The sequence below is a fragment of the Ranitomeya variabilis genome, chromosome 4, assembly GCF_051348905.1.
Source record: "Ranitomeya variabilis isolate aRanVar5 chromosome 4, aRanVar5.hap1, whole genome shotgun sequence".
Lineage (NCBI taxonomy): Eukaryota > Metazoa > Chordata > Amphibia > Anura > Dendrobatidae > Ranitomeya > Ranitomeya variabilis.
In genome coordinates this window covers 451,139,509-451,157,893 of record NC_135235.1, presented here as the reverse complement: position 1 = coordinate 451,157,893, position 18,385 = coordinate 451,139,509, and positions in this window count along the sequence as shown.

Here is an 18,385-nt window from a genome sequence, read left to right as displayed (position 1 = left end):
CAAATGCAGTTTAATATTCGAAACAGGAGTAAACAGGCGGAATAGCTTTGTTCAGCGGAGGAGGACAACTGTAATGAGAGGCTGACACAGTTAGTAGGCCTAAAAAAGTAAGTAGTCTAAATGCAGTTCAAAACTGGTAAAAGGACTAAACAGGTGGCATAGCTTTTTGCAGTGGAGGACAACTGTATTGGGAGGCAGACACAGTTAGTAGGCCTAAATAATAAAGTGGGCTAAATGCAGTTCAAAATTGGTAACAAGACTAAACAGGCGGCATTGCTGTGTTCAGCGGAGGAGGACAACTGTAATGAGAGGCTGACACAGTTAGTAGGCCCAAAAAAGTAAGTAGGCTAAATGCAGTTCAAAATAGGTAACAGGACTAAACTGGCGGCATTGCTTTGTTCAGCGGAGGAGGACAACTGTAAGGAGAGGCTGACACAGTTAGTAGGCCTAAAAAAGTAAGTAGGCTAAATGCAGTTCAAAATTGGTAACAGGAGTAAACTGGCGGCATAGCTTTGTTCAGCGGAGGACAACTGTAATGGGAGGCAGACACAGTTAGTAGGCCTAAATAAGTAGGCTAAATGCAGTTCAAAACTGGTAAAAGGAGTAAACCGGCCGCATAGCTTTGTTCAGCGGAGAACAACTTTAATGGGAGGCAGACACAGTTAGTAGGCCTAAATAAGTAGGCTAAATGCAGTTCAAAATTGGTAACAGGAGTAAAAAGGCAGCATGGCTGTGTTCAGCGGAGGAGGACAACTGTAATGAGAGGCTGACACAGTTAGTAGGCCCAAAAAAGTAAGTAGGCTAAATGCAGTTCAAAATAGGTAACAGGTAGTGTTGAGCGATACCTTCCGATATTTGAAAGTATCGGTATCAGATTGGATCGGCCGATACCGGCAAAATATCGGATCTCGACGATACCGATACCCGATACCAATACAAGTCAATGGGACACAAATATTGGAAGGTATCCTGGAAGGTTCCCAGGGTCTGAAGGAGAGGAAACTCTCCTTCAGGCCCTGGGATCCATATTCATGTAAAAAATAAAGAATAAAAATAAAAAATATGGATATACTCACCCTCGGACGGCCCCTGGCTGTCACCGCTGCAAGCGTCTGCCTCCGTTCCTAAGAATGCAGAGTGAAGGACCTTCGATGACGTCGCCGCTTGTGATTGGTCGCGTGACCGCTCATGTGACCGCTCATGCGACCAATCACAAGCCGCGACGTCATCGCAGGTCCTACACTCACTGCATTCTTAGGAACGGAGGCTGCTGGTTACACCGCTAAGGTCCAGGGTCCGCCGGAGGAGTGAGTATATCCATATTTTGTATTTTTATTCTTTATTTTTTACATGAATATGGATCCCAGGGCCTGAAGGAGAGTCTCCTCTCCTCCAGACCCTGGGAACCACACACTGGAAACTTCCGATTCCGATTTCCGATATCACAAAAATATCGGAACTCGGTATCGGAATTCCGATACAGCGAATATCGGCCGATACCCAATATTTGCAGTATCGGAATGCTCAACACTAGTAACAGGTCTAAACTGGTGGCATAGCTTTGTGCAGCGGAGGACAACATACATGTCAGCCAAAAAATTGGTCATAAGTAAACAGGTGACATACCTAGGTACAGGGATGGGCTCCTCTGCTGAGTAGCAGACAGTGGTAGTAGGCGCAAAGTATTAAATGGTCTAAATGGAGGCCAGGGCCCCTGTATATTTTAACTATCATCTATCATTTCAACAAATTTGTATTGGCAGTGCCATTAAAGGATTTATCAGCACAGACTACACTGTGGTGGAGCAGGGAGAGGTAAGTATTGCAAGTGGTAGAGCACTGTTCGACCGAGGGGGGGACACTCTCTCGTGGGCGGCGGTACTGGTACAGGGCCCCTCATATTACGACGGTGTGTCTGATGTTGGTTGTGCACCACCACCGTCAGACACTTCATTGTACTATGAGGGACCCTGTGCCAGTGCCGTCGCCCAAGAGTGGGCATACCCACCTGTCCAGGCAAACGGCACTCACACGGGTCCTTGCGCCAGGTGGTGACCACGGCCCTGTGGGGGGAGTCAGCCCATTTAGGGAAGTATAAAAAAGGACTATGGTGGACATTCAGCAGCTACAAATGGAGGAATTAGAGCAGTCAGAGGCCAAAAGCAAGACATTTTTCAGGCAAGCTACGTGTCAGCAGAGGAAGGTGGGGCCAAATAATTGTCTATCCATGATTGGTTCATTTTAATGAAGGTTAGGTCATCGACATTTCGGGTAGCCAGACGTGTCCTTTTTTCGGTCAGTATTGAACCAGCCGCACTGAAGACTCTTTCGGATAGCACACTAGCAGCAGGGCAAGCGAGCTGCTGTAATGCATATTCTGCCAGTTCAGGCCTGGTGTCTATTTTAGATGGCCAGTAATCAAAGGGGAATGACCTATGAGGGAGAACATTGATAAGGACGGAAAAGTAGTTTGTAACCATACTGGACAATTGCTGTCTCCTGTCACTTTGAATCGATGCAGCAGTATTTGTCGTGTCAGCGGTCATTGCGAAATCACTCCACAACCTGGTCATAAAACCCCTCTGTCCAATGCCACTTCGGATTTGTGCACCTCTAGCACCTCTGCCATGTTGCCCACTACGCCTCGTGTTAGAACCATCACCACCGCTGTGTGCTGGGAATGCCTGAACCAAACGGTCTACAAGAGTTGCTTGTTTGGTAGCCAATATTTGCTCAAGGTTCTCATGTGGCATGATATTTTGTAATTTTCCTTTAAATCGTGGATCCAGGAGGCAGGCCAACCAGTAATCATCATCGGTCATCATTTTGATAATGCGGGAGTCCCTTTTTAGGATACGTAAGGCATACTCAGCAATGTGGGCCAATGTTCCAGGTGTCAATTCACTGCTTGTGCTGGGTTGAGGAGCACTTTCTTGCAAATCGACATCACTTGTCTCCCGCAAAAACCTTGTACCTGACCTTGCAATGCCACCAGTTTCTATTGCCCCCTGAGAAGCATCCTCCTCCCATAAATATTCATCCCCATCCTCCTCCTCCTCCTCTTCATCCGCCAACTCATCCAGAAGATTTCCCTGAGCAAACAATGGCTGACTGTCATCAAGGCTTTCCTCATCCTCGGCTGCAGACGCCTGCTCGTTAATGTACGTCAAACTTTGCATCAGCAGACGCATTAGTGGGATGCTCATGCTTATGATGGCGTCTTCTGCACTTACCAGCCGTGTGCATTCCTCAAAACACTGAAGAACTTGACAGAGGTCTTGTAGCTTCGACCAGTGCACACCAGTCAACTCCATGTCTGCCAACCAACTGCCTGCCCGTGTATGTGTATCCTCCCACAAACAGATTACAGCACGCCTCTGTTTGCACAGCCTCTGAAGCATGTGCAGTGTGGAGTTCCACCTTGTTGCAACATCGATTATTAGGCGGTGCTGGGGAAGATTCAGTGATCTTTGATGGTTCAGCATATGGCTGGAGTGCACGGGCGACCGGCGGATGTGCGAGCAAAGTCTTCGCACCTTGAGGAGCAGGGCTGTTATCCCCGGATAATTTTTCAGGAAGCACTGCACCACCAGGTTCAAGGCGTGAGCCAGGCAAGGTATGTGTTTCAGTTCTGAAAGGGCTGTCAGCCATAAAATTCCTTCCGTTATCACTGACTACCTTGCCTGCCTCAAGATGTACACTGCCCAGCCATGACTGAGTTTCTTGCTGCAAGTACTCGGCCAGAACTTCCGCGGTGTGTCTGTTGTCACCCAAACACTTCATTTGCAACACAGCCTGCTGCCGCTTACCACTAGCTATTCGATAATGGGATACCTAGTGTGCAAAACTGGCAGCTGCGGATGGAGTGGTCATGCGACTGCGCTCTGTGGACAAGCTTTGGCTTCTGGAGGAGGAGGGGGAGGAGGAGGAGGGGTGGCGAACGCCTACAGCCAACTGTTTCCTAGACCGTGGGCTAGGCAGAACTGTCACAGTATGGCTGTCCCCTATGGACCCTGCCTCCACCACATTAACCCAGTGCACCATGATGGACACGTAACGTCGCTGGCCATGCCTACTGGTCCATGCATCTGTTGTGAGGTCCACCTTTCCACTGACTGATTGCCTCAGTGCATGGACAATGCGGTCTTTGACATGCTGGTGGAGGGCTGGGATGGCTGTTCTCGCAAAGAAGTGCCGACTGGTACTGCATAGGCCATCAGGTCTTTGAAAGCTTCGCTTTCAACCAACTGGTAGGGCATCATCTCTAACGAGATTAGTCTAGCAATGTGGGCGTTCAAACCCTGTGTACGCGGATGAGAGGATGAGTACTTTCTTGTCTTAACGGGAGTCTCTTGTAGGGTGAGCTGGACTGGAAAGCTGCATATCGTGGAACAAGTGGTGGTGGTGGACATGGCGGATTGAGAGAGGGTTGGTGATGGTATTCTTGATGTTGACCTACATACAGTGTTTCCTACCAAAAACCTTGTGATTCCCTGACTGCTTTGGCCTTGAGACGATACCTCTACATTTGCTGCTGGTGGTGTCCTAACCGGTGGGCTTACAGTGAGGGAAGCAATGTAGCATTGCTGACTACCTTCATCCTGAGCAGGTGCACCAATGGTACGGGACGTTTGGTAGTTAGTCCAGGCTTGCAAGTACATGCTGGTTAAATGTCTACGCATGCACGTTGTATTTAAATTTGGGGGATTCTTCCCTCTGCTAAAGGTCTTTGAGCATTTCTTACAGATAACTTTTGACTGATCATTCGGATCTTGGTTAAAAAATTGCCACACTCCACTATTCCTACTATGGAATACCTTTTCAGGCATTGCACGCTGTGCTACTTTCACCGGATTGCCACGCTGTCCTAAAACAGTTTTTTTTTTTGTTGACGAACGTTTTTGGCCTGAGACGGGCCTGCCAGGTGGAAGCTGTTGCTATGTAGATGGCTGCTGCGGATCATCCTCCTCCGCTTCTGAGCTACTGTCAGTGGCACCCTCTTCCCCCAATGGCTACCAATCTGGGTCAACAACTGGGTCATTTATCACCTCCTCTTCAATGTCATGTGCACCTTTCTCTGTGTCACCGTGTAAGGTGCTATAGCGTTCCGGACGAGGCACCATAGTCTCATCAGGGTCAGATTCTGGCTCAGTACACTGCGAGGGCAATGTAGTGATCTGAGTCAATGGAACAGCATAATAATCTAGCTGTGGATGTGCATCAGTGCACTCCATGTCCGATTCATCTTGTAATGGGCTGTTAACAATTTCCCTTTCTAACCCAGGCACGGTATGTGTAAAGAGCTCCATGGAGTAACCTGTTGTGTCGCCTGACGCATCCTTCACTGTTGGTTTGGGTGAAGGACACAAGGAGCGACTTGTTCCTGACCAGGAACATCCACTGACGACTCGCTGCTTTTAAATTTGGAACTTTCTGAAGAGGAGGCGAAAGAGCTAGAGGCTGAGTCAGCAAGGAAAGCCAAAACTTTTTCCTGCTGCTCCGGCTTTAAAAGCGATTTTCCTGCTCCCAGATAGGAGAGCCTTTGAGGCCTTGTGTAGCCAGATGATGACGCTGGCTCAACACCTCCAGCCTTAGCTGCTATTTTGCTTTTCCCACTACCACCAGATGCTCCACCACCACCACCATCAGTACCAGCTGGAAACGACCGCCCACGGCCTCTTCCACAGACTTCTTCATTTTTGGGAAAATCTAACCAAAATAACAACCGTTATATGGTACTGTAAAACAAGGTAGAAGGTGTATATAAACTTCTTGAGAATTTAATTCTCCCTTTTTTTGGGGGGGAGACTGCACCACAACTCAGGCCCTGTGTGTAACACAACGCAATGTGAGTGGCAGCAAGTGGCCGGCTGATACACCACAAACTAAGAGGACTGAGGTATATCCACTTTGTGAGAATTTGAATCTCACTTATTTTTTTTGGACACAGAGCCCAAACTCAGGCCCAGTGTATTTTACAACGCAATGTGAGTGGCAGCAAGTGGCTGGATGATACACCACAAACTAAGAGGACTGAGGTATATCCACTTTGTGAGAATTTCAATCTAAATTTTTTTGGGGGGAGACAGCACCACAACTCAGGCCCAGTGTGTAACACAACGCATTGTAAGTGGCAGCAAGTGGCTGGAAGATATCTGAAAAAATCCAAGGACTGTAGTACAATTTCAATCTCCCTACAATGATCTCAGGACAAGTATGGCAGCAACAAAAAGTAATGCTGCACACAAAAGTGTGGACAAATAAACAAGATAACTGCAGAAAGGAGCAACAGGATTTTTGCTTTTAAAAAAGCAGTTGGTTTGCACAGCATTGGTGCAAACAGCAATGCAGCTATCAGGGAGCCTTATAAGGCAGCCTAATAAGCTACAGAGCTGATGCACAAAGATATAGCCTCCACTGTCCCTGCAAAACAAAGGTGGTGTTGGACAGTGGAATTTGCTACAGCACAAGCAGTTTGGGGGTTAATCTTCCTTCCCTAACTATATCCCTGCTTCGGACGAAGCTGCAGCAACCTCTCCCTATGCTAAGATCGGCAGAAGTAAGATGGTGGTCGGCGTGCATGCCCCTTTATACCCCTGTGACGCCGCAGAAAGCAAGCCAATCACTGTCATGCCCTTCTCTAAGATGGCGGGGACCGAGACCTATGTCATCACGCTGCCCACACTCTGCGTCCTCCATCATTGGCTGAGAAATGGCGCTGAATGCGTTATATGAAATGCGACATTGGCGCGAAGATCGCCAACCTCATGGCCGATCCCACAGTGGGATCGGGTCGGGTTTCACGAAACCCGACTTTGCCGAAAGTCGGCGATTTTTTAATTTGTCCGATCCATTTCGCTCAACCCTATTGTTGAGTATTACCCAAGGTTTATACCTAATTTCTCTTGGAGAACAACACCCCTAACCTTTCTCCTAAAGGGAAAGAAATCGGTTATGGTGCAGTGGAATCCTGAAGCTGAGGAAGCATACCAGTCTATGAAGGTGGCGCTGTGCGGACAGTCCGTCCTCATCAGCCCCAAATTCAAGAGAGACTTTGTCGTGCAGATGGACGCCTCTAATGTTGGCATAGGAGCGGTCCTGTCACAGGAGGTGAATGGAGAGGAACATCCAGTCACCTACCTTAGTAGGAAACTCACCCCGGCCGAGATAAATTATAGCATAGTGGATAAGGAATGCCTGGCTATTAAGTGGGCCTTGGAGTCCCTAAGCTATTATTTGCTCAGTTGAATGTTTTTCTTGGTTACAGATCATTCACTCTTGGTCTGGATGAGAGATGCCAAGGAAAGGAATACTCGGGTCACCAGATGGTTCCTGTCTCTGCAAAATTTCAATTTCACAGTGGAACATCATGCAGGGAAGGCGCACGGGAATGCGGATGCCCTGTCCCGGGCACCCTGTATGGTGGCAAATGTTCAACCCCACAAGTTTGATCATGGGAAGGGGCATATGTGAGACAATGATGGGGATCATATGAGGGGGTTGATAAGTATCTCCCAGGATGTGGACGGAGTCCTATTAAACCTGCTAGAGTGCCTTGTGTTCACAGCAGGATGCCTGTGAGTCAAAGGCAAAATAAAAGAAAGAGTGTTTTGGGTCCAAGTAGTTATTCAGTCAAATTTTCAGGAAAACCCATTAAGGGCTTTTGTTTTTAGAGGGATTTGCAGGTTTGGCAGTGGGGAAAATCCCTCTCTCCATTCTGGGTTTTGGAAGTGGCTCTATGGCCACAATTCCATTTAAATTGGTCAGTTTTACCTTGGGTGTGTCAGTTTTGAAGTTTGCGAGCTGCAGAGCAGGTGTCTCTGTGCAACCCAGGACTGTGTGAAGCTATCACGGAGCCATGGACTTCCAGGTGGCTGATGCACCCAAGAGACACAGTGGTGCAATTGCCCACGGCAACAGGTTTTGAGTTCTGGACTGTGTTTACAGAAACCCGGCTGCGATCCGGAGGACAGCACTCCTATGTGTGAGTTTTTGGACATTAAAAGACATTTGTTTTTTCCATGTTGGTGACAGACAAACCACCAGATATCTATCCCTGATTGTGTGTTGAGGAAACCAGGTGTACACTCCCAGTCATCCACTTGTGTACAAACTCAATTCCAACCTAACCAAGTTGCTGGTGGTGCAGTAGTTACCGTACCACCAAGTTGAGTTTGCTACCTTTCAAGAAATATTGTTTTGTGCTTACCCTTGCTGGAAGACACAAAGTAATCATTTTGGGTGCACAGTCTATGCACTCACATGCTATCTTGATTTGTCTTTGCGTTTCAAAGTGCACTGCATTGTAGATACATGGTGCATAAACTATGGACAAGCACAGTGAATATCTTAAACAGCCAATATTGGGTGAATGTTTTGAGTGGCAGCAATACACTGCCACTACCAGGACTGGTGGTGCAGCCTCCATGGATGGGTGCTACATCTGGTTCCACTGCCAAATGGCAGTCAACAACCTCTTCCTATAACTCCTCATCATCAATAGAGAGCAACAGGGTACAGTGTTTCATGAAAACTGCCCTCAGTCTTTTTGTTCATGTAATGTAAAGTGTTGTCCATGCTTACAGTTTGTAAACGTGGCCAACAAAAAACATACATTGGACAAATCCAAAATGAAACATGGAAGCATAAGCCTAAGTAAAATACAAGAATCTTTCATCCAAAAATAACTCTAAAATAGATGAGATAAAAAATGGAGACACAATTGCAAAAAACTGCCTACCAGAGCCATATACTGGTTCCTACAAAGGTACAAAAAGTCAAAAAGGACCATTCAAAAGCCTATTTCGATATAGTAACATAGTTAGCAAGGCCGAAAAAAGACATTTGTCCATCCAGTTCAGCCTTTATTCAGTCACAATAAATCCCCAGATCTAAGTCCTTCTAAAGAACCTAATAACTGTAAGATACAATATTGTTACACTCCAGGAAGACATCCAGGCCTCTCTTGAACCCCTCGAATGAGTTCGCCATCACCACCTCCTCAGGCAAGGAATTCCAGATTCTCACTTCCCTAACAGTAAAGAATCCTCTTCTATATTGGTGGAAAAACCTTCTATCCTCCAGACGCAGAACATGCCCACCTTGTGACCATCACTTTCCTTGGTATAAACAGATCTTCAGAGAGATATTTGCATTGTCCCCTTGTATACTTATATATGGTTATTAGATCGCCCCTCAGTCGTCTTTTTTCTAGACTAAACAATCGTAGTTTTGCTAATTTCTCTCAGTATTGTAGTTCCCCATCCCCTTTATTAATTTTGTTGTCCTCTTTTGTACTCGCTCTAGTTCCATTATATCCTTCCTGAGCACCGGCGCCCTAAACTGTACACAGTACTCCATGTGCGGTCTAACCAGGGATTTGTACAGAAGCAGTATAATGATCTCATCATGTGTATCCATACCTCTTTTAACCACATCATGACACCAACTTTTTTAGGTTTTGCGTATTCGTTTTTTGCTCCCCTCCTTTCCAGAGCCATAACTTTTTATTTTTCCGTCAATATGGCCATCTGAGGGCTTATTTTTTGCAGGACAAGTTGTACGTTTGAACAACATAATTGGTTTTTGCATGTCATGTACAAGAAAATGGGAAAAAATTCCAAGTGCGGTGTGAAAATGCAAAAAAGTGCAATCCCACACTTGTTTTTTGCTTGGCTTTTTTGCTAGGTTCACTAAATGCTAAAACTGACCTGCCATTACGATTCTCCAGGTCATTATGAGCTCATAGACATTAAACATGTCTAGGTTATTTTTTATATAAGTGCTAAAAAAATTCAAAACTTTGCTAAAAAAAATTAAAAATTGCACAATTTTTTCGATACCCGTAGCGTCTCCATTTTTTGTGATCTCGGATTGGGTGAGGGCTTATTTTTTGCATGCTGAGCTGATGTTTTTAATTATACTATTTTGTTGCAAATACGTTCTTTTGATCACCCGTTATTGCATTTTAATGCAATGTCATGGCGACCAAAAAACAATTCAGTTTTTTCAAATTTTTTTCTCGCTACGCCATTTAGAGATCAGGTTAAGACTTATTTTTATTGATAGATCGGGCGATTCTGAATGCGGTGATACCAAATATGTATATATTTGATTTTTTTAATTGTTTTATTTTGAATGTGGTGAAAGGGGGGTGATTTAAACTTTTATATATTTTTTATTTTTTTCATATTTTTCAAAACATTTTGTTTTTTACTTTTGCCATGCTTTAATAGCCTCCATGGGAGGCTAGAAGCTGGCATAGCCTGATTCGCTCTGCTACATAGGAGCGATGCTCAGATCGCTCCTATGTAGTAGAATTGCTGCATTGCTATGAGCGCACAGCAATCTGGCATCAACAACCATAGAAGTCTTCAATAGACCTCTGGTTGTCATGGCGACACATCTCTGCCCCCGATCACGTGACGGGGGTCAGCGATGCGCTCATTTCTGGACCGATAGCCGGAAGCGCTGGCTAAATGCTGCTGTCAGCGTTTGACAGCAGCATTTAGCTAATTAATAGCGGTGAGTGGATCGTGATTCCACCCGCCGCTATTGCAGGCATATGTCAGCTGTACAAAACAGCTGACATGTCCCGGCTTTGATGCGGGCTCACCACCGGAGCCCGCATCAAAGCGGGGGTTCTGACCTCAGACGTACTATCCCATCTGAGGTCAGAAAGGGGTTAATGCAGAACATGATCCTGCTTGCTTTGGCAGCCGCTGCCTGGCACTGGCTGCTACAGGAAAGTTTATCATTAACTAGGATCCCCAAGTTCTTCTCCATGTCAGGTTTACCCAGTGGTTTCCCATTCAGTGTGTAATGGTGATATTCATTCCTTCTTCTCATGTGTATAACCTTACATTTACCATTGTTAAACTGCATCTGCCATCTTTCAGCCCACATTTACAACTTTTCAAGATCCATCAGTAGCAGAATACTATCTTCTCTTGTATTAACTGCTTTACATAGTTTTGTATCATCTGCAAATATTGATATTTTACTGTGTAAACCTTCTACCAGATCATTAATGAATATGTTGAAGAGAACAGGTCCCAACACCGACCCCTGTGGTCCCCCACTGGACACAGGACCCAGTTAGAGAATATACCATTTATAACCACCCTCTGCTTTCTATCACTAAGCCAGTTACTTACCAATTTACACACATTTTCCCCCAGACCCAGCATTCTCATTTTGTGCACCAACCTCTTGTGTGGCACGGTATCAAACACTTTGGAAAAATCAAAATATACCACGTCCAATGATTCACCTTGGTCCAGTCTATAGCATACCTCTTCATAAAAACTGATTAGATTGGGGTGACAGGAACAATTCCTCATAAACCCATGCTGGTATGGAGTTAAACAATTATTCTCATTGAGATAATCGAGAATAGCATCCCTCAGACCCTTCAAATATTTTACCAACAATAGAGGTTAGACTTACTGGCCTATAATTTCCAGGTTCACTTTTAGAGCCCTTTTTTGAATATTGGTACCACATTTGCTAAGCGCCTGTCCTGTGGAACAGACCCCATCACTATACAGTCCCTAAGTATAAGAAATAATGGCTTGTCTATTACATTACTTAGTTCTCTTAGTACTTGTGGGTGTATGCCATCTGGATGCGGAGATTTATCTATTTTAATTTTATTTAGCCGGTTTCGCACCTTTTCTTGGGTTAGATTGGTGACCCTTAATATAGGGTTTCCTTTGCCTTTCAGCATTTCAACTAGCATTTTATTTTCCACCTTGAATACCATGGAGAAGAAGGTGTTTAATATATTAGCTTTTTCCTCATCATCTACAACCATTCTTTCCTCACAATTATTTAACCCCTTCACCCCCAAGGGTGGTTAGCACGTTAATGACCGAGCCAATTTTTACAATTCTGACCACTGTCCATTTATGAGGTTATAACTCTGGAAAGCTTCAATGGATCCTGGTGATTCTGACATTGTTTTCTCATGACATATTGTACTTCATGATAGTGGTAAAATTTATTTGATATTACCTGCGTTTATTTGTGAAAAAAATGGAAATTTGGCGAAAATTTTGAAAATTTCACAATTTTCCAACTTTGAATTTTTATGCAATTAAATCACAGTGATATGTCACACAAAATACTTAATAAGTAACATTTCCCACATGTCTACTTTACATCAGCACCATTTTGGAACCAACATTTTTTTTTTGTTAGGGAGTTATAAGGGTTAAAAGTTGACCAGCAATTTCTCATTTTTACAACACCATTTTTTTTTAGGGACCACATCTCATTTGAAGTCATTTTGAGGGGTCTATATGATAAAAAATACCCAAGTGTGACACCATTCTAAAAACTGCACCCCTCAAGGTGCTCAAAACCACATTCAAAAAGTTTATTAACCCTTCAGGTGTTTCACAGGAATTTTTGGAATGTTTAAATAAAAATGAACATTTAACTTTTTTTCACACAAAATTTACTTCAGCTCCAATTTGTTTTATTTTACCAAGGGTAACAGGAGAAAATGGACCCCAATAGATGTTGTACAATTTGTCCTGAGTACGCCGATACCCCATATGTGGGGGTAAACCACTGTTTGGGCGCATGAGCTCGGAAGCGAAGGAGCTCCATTTGACTTTTCAATGCAAAATTGACTGGAATTGAGATGGGACGCCATGTTGCGTTTGGAGAGCCACTGATGTGCCTAAACATTGAAACCCCCCACAAGTGACACCATTTTGGAAAGCAGACCCCTAAAGAACTTATCTAGAGGTGTGGTGAGCACTTTGACCCACCAAGTGCTTCACAGAAGTTTATAATGCAGAACCGTAAAAATAAAAAATCAGATTTTTTCACAAAAATGATCTTTTCGCCCCCAATTTTTTATTTTCCCAAGGGTAAGAGAAGAAATTGGACCCCAAAAGTTGTTGTTCAATTTGTCTTGAGTATGCTGATACCCGATATGTGGGGGTAAACCACTTTTTAGGCGCATGGGAGAGCTCGGAAGGGAAGGAGCGCCGTTTGACTTTTCACTGCAAAATTGACAGGAATTGAGATGGGACGCCATGTTGCGTTTGGAGAGCCACTGATGTGCCTAAACATTGAAACCCCCACAAGTGACACCATTTTGGAAAGTAGACCCCCTAAGGAACTTATCTAGATGTGTGGTGAGCACTTTGACCAACCAAGTGCTTCACAGAAGTTTATAATGCAGAACCGTAAAAATAAAAAATCATATTATTTCACAAATATGATCTTTTTGCCCCCAATTTTTTATTTTCCCAAGGGTAAGAGAAGAAATTGGACCCCAAACGTTGTTGTACAATTTGTCCTGAGTACGCTGATACCCCATATGTGGGGGTAAACCACTGTTTGGGCGCATGGGAGAGCTCGGAAGGGAAGGAGCGCCGTTTGACTTTTCACTGCAAAATTGACAGGAATTGAGATGGGACGCCATGTTGCATTTGGAGAGCCACTGATGTGCCTAAACATTGAAACCCCCCCCACAAGTGACACCATTTTGGAAAGTAGACCCCCTAAGGAACTTATCTATAGGTGTGGTGAGCACATTGACCCACCAAGTGCTTCAAAGAAGTTTATAATGCAGAGCCGTAAAAATAAAACAAAAATTTTTTCCCACAAAAATTATTTTTTAGCCCCCATTTTTGTATTTTCCCGAGGGTAACAGGAGAAATTGGACCCCAAAAGTTGTTGTCCAATTTGTCCTGACTACGCTGATACCCCATATGTGGGGGGGAACCACCATTTGGGCGCATGGGAGTGCTCGGAAGGGATGGAGCGCCATTTGGAATGCAGACTTAGATGGAATGGTCTGCAGGTGTCACATTGCGTTTGCAGAGCCCCTAATGTACCTAAACATTAAAAACCCTCCACAAGTGACACCATTTTGGAAAGTAGACCCCCTAAGTAACTCATCTAGATGTGTTGTGAGACCTTTGTACCCCCAAGTGTTTCACTACAGTTTATAACGCAGAGCCGTGCAAATAAATAATTTTTTTTTTCCACAAAAATTATTTTTAGCCCCCAGTTTTGTATTTTTCCAAGGGTAACAGGAGAAATTGGACCCTATATATTGTTGTCCAATTTGTCCTGAGTACGCTGATACCTGATATCTGGGGGGGAACCACCGTTTGAGCACATGGCAGAGCTTGGAAGGGAAGGAGCATCATTTGCAATGCAGACTTAGATGGATTGGTCTGCAGGCGTCACATTGCGTTTTCAGAGCCCCTAATGTACCTAAACAGTAGAAACCCCCCACAAGTGACCCAATATTGGAAACTAGACCCCCAAGGAACTTATATAGCTGTGTTGTGAGAACTTTGAACCCCCAAGTGTTTCACTACAGTTTATAACGCAGAGCCGTGAAAATTAAAAAAAAAAAAAGTTTCCCCCCAAAATTATTTTTTAGCCCCCAGTTTTGAATTTTCCCAATGGTAACAGGAGAAATTGGACCCCAAAAGTTGTTGTCCAATTTGTCTCGAGTACGCTGATACCCCATATGTGGGGGGTAACCACCGTTTGGGCGCATGGGAGGGCTTGGAAGGGAAGGAGCGCCATTTGAATGCAGACTTAGATGGAATGGTCTGCAGGCGTCACATTGCATTTGCAGAGCCCCTAATGTACCTAAACAGTAGAAACCCCCCACAAGTGACACCATTTTGGAAAGTAGACCCCCTAAGTAACTCATCTAGATGTGTTGTGAGAGCTTTGAACCCCCAAGTGGTTCACTACAGTTTATAACGCAGAGCCATGCAAATAAAAAAAAAATATTTTTTTTTCCACAAAAATTATTTTTTAGCCCCTAGTTTTGTATTTTCCCAATGGTAACAGGAGAAATTGGACCGCAAAAGTTGTTCTCCAATGTGTTCCGAGTACGCTGATACCCCATATGTTAGGGTAAACCCCTGTTTGGGCGCACGGGAGAGCTTGGAAGGGAAGGAGCCCTGTTTTACTTTTTCAACGCAGAATTGGCTGGAATTGAAAACGGACACCATGTCGCGTTTGGAGAGCCCCTGATGTGCCTAAACAGTGGAAACCCCCAATTATAACTGAAACCCTAATCCAAACACACCCCTAACCCTAATCCCAACGGTAACCCTAACCACACCTCTAACCCAGACACACCCCTAACCCTAATCACAACCCTATTCCCAACCGTAAATGTAATCCAAACCCTAACCCTAACTTTAGCCCCAACCCTAACCCTAACTTTAGCCCCAACCCTAAATGTAGCCTTAACCCTAGCCCCAACCCTAACCCTAACCCTAGCCCTAACCCTAACCATAGCCCTAACCCTAAGCCTAACCCTAGCCCTATCCCTAGCCCTAACCCTAGCCCTAACCCTAACCCTAACCCTAGCCCTAACCCTAACCCTAGCCCTAACCCTAGCCCTAACCCTAATGGGAAAATGGAAATAAATACATTTTTTTAATTTTTTTAATTTTTCCCTAACTAAGCGGGTGATGAAGGGGGGTTTGATTTACTTTTATAGCGGGTTTTTTAGCGGATTTTTATGATTGGCAGCCGTCACACACTGAAAGATGCTTTTTATTGCAAAAAATATTTTTTGCGTTACCACATTTTGAGAGCTATAATTTTTCCATATTTGAGTCCACAGAGTCATGTGAGGTCTTGTTTTTTGCGGGACGAGTTGACGTTTTTATTGGTAACATGATCGGGCACGGGAGATTTTTTGATCGCTTTTTATTATTGTTGAGCATTCCGATACCGCAAGTATCGGGTATCGGCCGATACTTGCGGGTATCGGAATTCCGATACCGAGATCCGATACTTTTGTGGTATCGGGAATCGGTATCGGGATTAATATCAATGTGTAAAAGAAAGAATTAAAATAAAAAATAGGGATATACTCACCTCTCCGACGCAGCCTGGACTTTACCGCCGTAACCGGGAGCCGTTGTACCTAAAAATGCGCGCTTGAAGGGCCTTAGATGACGTCACAGCGCTCTGATTGGTCGCGTAGCGGTTGCGTGACCACTACGCGACCAATCACAAAGCAGTGACGTCACCTAAGGTCTTTCAAGCGCTTGAAAGACCTTAGGTGACGTCACTGCTTTGTGATTGGTCGCGTAGCGGTCACGCGACCGCTACGCGACCAATCAGAAGCTGCGGACGTCTTCTAAGGTATTTCAAGCGCTTGAAAGACCTTAGGTGATGTCACTGCTTTGTGATTGGTCGCGTAGTGGTCACGCGACCGCTACGGACCAATCAGAGCGCCGTGACGTCATCTAAGGCCCTTCAAGAGCGCATTCTTAGGTACAACGGCTCCCGTAAAGTCCAGGCTGCATCGGAGGGTGAGTATATCCCTATTTTTTATTTTAATTCTTTCTTTTACACATTGATATGGATCCCAGGGCCTGAAGGAGAGTTTCCTCTCCTTCAGACCCTGGGAACCATACAGGATACCGTCCGATACTTGGTGTCCCATTGACTTGTATTGGTATCGGGTATCGGTATCAGATTAGATCCGATACTTTGCCGGTATCGGCCGATACTTTCCGATACCGATACTTTCAAGTATCGGACGGTATCGCTCAACACTACTGTTTATTCCGATTTTTGTGAGGCAGAATGACCAAAAAACAGCTATTCATTAATTTCTTTTGGGGGAGGCGTTTATACCGTTACGCGTTTGGTAAAATTGATAAGGCAGTTTTATTCTTCGGGTCAGTACAATTACAGCGATACCTCATTTATATAATTTTTTTATGTTTTGGCGCTTTTATACGATAAAAGCTATTTTATAGAAAAAATAATTATTTTGGCATCGCTTTATTCTGAGGACTATAACTTTTTTATTTTTTCGCTGATGATGGTGTATGGCGGCTCGTTTTTTGCGGGACAAGATGAGGTTTTCAGCGGTACCATGGCTATTTATATCCGTTTTTTTGATCGCGTGTTATTCCACTTTTTGTTTGGCGGTATGAGAATAAAGCGTTGTTTTTTGCCTTGTTTTTTTTGTTGTTTTTTTTACGGTGTTCACTGAAGGGGTTAACTAGTGATATAGTTTTATAGGTGGGGTCGTTACAGACGCGGCAATACTAAATATGTGTACTTTTATTGTTTGATTTTTTTTTATTTAGATAAAGAAATGTATTTATGGGAATAATTTTTTTTTTTTTAATTTATTTAGGAATTTTTTTAATTTTTTTTTTTTTACACATGTGGACATTTTTTTTTTACTTTTTTACTTTGTCCCAGGGGGGGACATCACAGATCGGTGATCTGACAGTTTACATAGCACTCTGTCAGATCACCTATCTGACTTAGAGCAAAGCAGGCTTACCAGCGCCTGCACTGAGCAGGCACTCGGTAAGCCACCTCCCTCCCTGCAGGACCTGGATGCCGCGGCCATCTTGGATCCGGGACCTGCAGCGAGGAAGGAGGTAGGAGACCCTCGGAGCAACGCGATCACATCGCGTTGCTGCGGGGGTCTCAGGGAAGCACGCAGGGAGCCCCCTCCCTGCGCGATGCTTCCCTGTACCACCGGCACACCGCGATCATGTTTGATCGCGGTGTGCCGGGGGTTAATGTGCTGGGGGCGGTCCGTGACCGCTCCTGGCACATAGTGCCGGATGTCAGCTGCGATAGTCAGTTGACACCCGGCCGCGATTGGCCGCGCTCCCCCCGTGAGCGCGGCCGATCGTGCTGGACGTACTATTCCGTCCTTGGGAAGTAGGGCCCACCCCACATGGACGGAATAGTACGTCCAATGGCAGAAAGGGGTTAAGGGGCCTACACTTTCACTTTTAATTCTTTTACTATTGATATAGTTGAAGAACAGCTTGGGATTAGTTTTATTCTCCTTAGCAATGTGCTTCTCTGTTTCCTTTTTGGCAGCTTTAATTAGTTTTTTAGTATTTTTCTCCCTATACTTTTTATAGAGCTTCAAAAAGCTCCTGCTTTTGTAGTTTAAATGTTTTATATTTATTTTTAATTGCCCCTCTTACTTCTTTGTTTAGCCACATTGGGTTTTTTACCTATTTCTAGTCCTTTTATTCCCACAAGGTATAAACTGCTTACAGTGCCTATTTAGGATGTTCTTAAACATTTTCCATTTATTATCTGTATTCTTATTTCTGAGGATATTGTCCCAGTCAACCAGATTAAGGGCATCTCTAAGCTGGTCAAACTTTGCCTTCCTAAAGTCCAGTGTTTTTGTGTCTCCCTGACAAGTCCCCCTAGTGAAAGACAAGCGAAACTGTACAAAATTGTGATCACTATTTCCTAGGTGCCCGATGACCTGCAGATTTGTTATTCTGTCAGGTCCACCGTCGGACTGGGGCACCGGGACACCGGAGAATTCTCCGGTGGGGCCCGCCCCCAGCCCCTGCCTCCTTCATTTGTGCCTGCCCTGCAT